The sequence below is a fragment of the Heteronotia binoei genome, chromosome 2 (genome assembly GCF_032191835.1).
Source record: "Heteronotia binoei isolate CCM8104 ecotype False Entrance Well chromosome 2, APGP_CSIRO_Hbin_v1, whole genome shotgun sequence".
In the NCBI taxonomy this organism is placed as follows: Eukaryota; Metazoa; Chordata; class Lepidosauria; order Squamata; family Gekkonidae; genus Heteronotia; species Heteronotia binoei.
In genome coordinates this window covers 130,251,046-130,253,386 of record NC_083224.1, presented here as the reverse complement: position 1 = coordinate 130,253,386, position 2,341 = coordinate 130,251,046, and the positions used below count along the sequence as shown (strand labels likewise).

At 35.7% G+C, this 2,341-nt stretch overlaps 1 pseudogene; it reads left to right on the top strand.

Annotated features, from left to right (window-relative positions):
- Positions 1-518: 518 nt before the first annotated feature.
- LOC132567350 (large ribosomal subunit protein eL42-like) lies at positions 519-876 on the top strand (annotated as a pseudogene).
- The last annotated feature ends 1,465 nt before the right edge of the window (positions 877-2,341 follow it).

Sequence of the window (2,341 nt, the reverse complement as noted above, 5' to 3'; positions counted from 1 at the left end):
CCCAGGCAAACAGACTTTGCTTCGTAAGTACCAGACCAGACAAAGACCCATACATTCCCAGACAAAAAAACACTACTCTCCAGAAGTCTATAAACACACATTCATCCTCAAATTCTGTTCTCTCACAAAGCAACCCCAGTTAATGTTCCCCAATAGTTCAGGAAAGGCCAAAAAACCCTCCTCACCTTCCCAGAAGCTCTCTCCTGGGTTCTGTCTTGAAGCCCAGTCTCTCTTTATGTGCACGTATCCCCAGTTGGGAAAGTTTGGCTGTCTTTTCCTTGTCAATACAGGCAACTTGTACAAGTAACACTGCATTGCAACAAACTTTGAGATGCATCCTTTTTAGTAGTTTTATCCGTTAAAATAATTCTGAGGAGCAAACTATAATTACCATGAGTCTTGCAATAACACTTAAACACAAATTGAACTAGATACAGATAACTCAGCTACTATTTATGGATATCAAGTCACATTGTCAAAACACACTCAGAAACACCTTTTTGGTGAGTACTGGGAAGATGGTGAATGTCCCAAAAACCTGTAGGACTTACTATAAGAAGTATGGCAAGCACTAGTCTCATAAGGTGACTCAGTAAAGGCAAAGAATCTCTGTATGCTCAGGGAAAGAGATTATATGATTACAAACAGAGTGGCTATGGTCATCAGATGAAGCTTATCTTCCATAAGGAAACCAAAACCACATACATACACACACACACAAAGATTGTGCTGAGCCTGGAGTGTGTCAAGCCCAACTGCAGGTCCAAGAGGATTCTGGCCATTAAGAGGTACAAGAACTTTGAACTGGAAGGAGATAAGAAGAGAAAGGGTCAAGTCATCCAATTCAACTTGTACTTTTGCTATGGGACTCATTAAAATCTGATGGAAATGCAAGAAGAGTGTTCAGAGACACTGAAAAGAGAAAGTCTTAATACAAAATGACAAACATTTTCCCCCTTTATTAGTATCCACAGTCATTCCCCACTACCACCACCAACCAGACTTTTTGAGCTGCTATTCAGATGCAGAAAAATGGTCCATTGCACATTTGGCTCTTGTGGTCACTATCCACAAGCAGGAAACAAAATAAAATTACAGATACAGTTGTTTGCCTTTAAAGTTGTCCTTCTCATGGAAGGATTGAATTAAGTCTTTGAGGAGTGGAAGGCTATTCTGGGAGCAGATGGGCACATTTACATCCAACCCAATTTTGTTTTAAAAAGATATTCAAAGTAGTTCTAAATAAGTCATTTTTTCTACAGATGGTGGACATCACATGCATTAATTTTAAAAACAGTTTTGTACTATAATTAGTATTTTTTTTTGTTCTGGGATGAATTATGCACTTAATGAACCCATTCCATTTGAATAAAAAACCTGCACTGTAATAATTTCCCCTGCCATCATTTCAATATTCTTTTCTCATTTATTTTTGCTAAGCAAATATGTAATGCACTTTAGGTATTGCATCTGCTAATTATGTTGAACTTTTCACTGTATGATCATTTTTTTACTAAACCTTTCATTATACCTGTCATGTGAACTTTAAACACTTGACACATAATAAAGCTACAGTTATAAAAATATAGGCAAGATGACTTTAATAATCACACTACCTGTTGCTAAAAGAACTGCTGGAAGGATGAGACAAACTGAACAACAGACAATCCAAGTTAAAATGATCTGTGAAACAAGAGCTTGTGTGAACCAAGTGAAAAATTTCAATTTTTTGACTCCTGGAGATAGCTATATTTGACAGCAAAAGAATATACACATTTTTCAGCTAGGCATAATGTTCATACTAAGATTGATTTCCTGTTAGTGTCTCTCTCTTTACTTCTGAGTTTACAATTGGCAGAAGTAGTTCCAAAGTTGCTCACACTCTTGACTTCACTATTATTTAGATATAGGAAATATAGATAAACCAGATCATATTTGGTCCTTTAATATATCACTATTGCATAAGGATGAAATTAGGCATAATTTAGAGCAAGAAATTAAGCTTTAAATTGAACACAATCCAGCTCTAGAGACATCAACACCATTAGACAGGATGCTATGAAGGCCACCTTATGAGGTAAATTAATTTCAATAGTGACTGATCAGGAAAAAAACAGAAAGTAAAGTTTAGAGACAAACTGCTTGAAAATATCCACAAGTTAGGAAAAGAACATAAATTATATGGAGGGGGAAATATATATTAAAAAAATTACTAGTGGAACATAGGATCCTTGAATCATTAAAAACAAAGTGGGTTCAGAAACAGCTTATACATATAAAACAAAAGTATTGGCACCGTTTTTATTATTAGCATGGAAAGTGAAGAGTGAAAAGCAGTAAT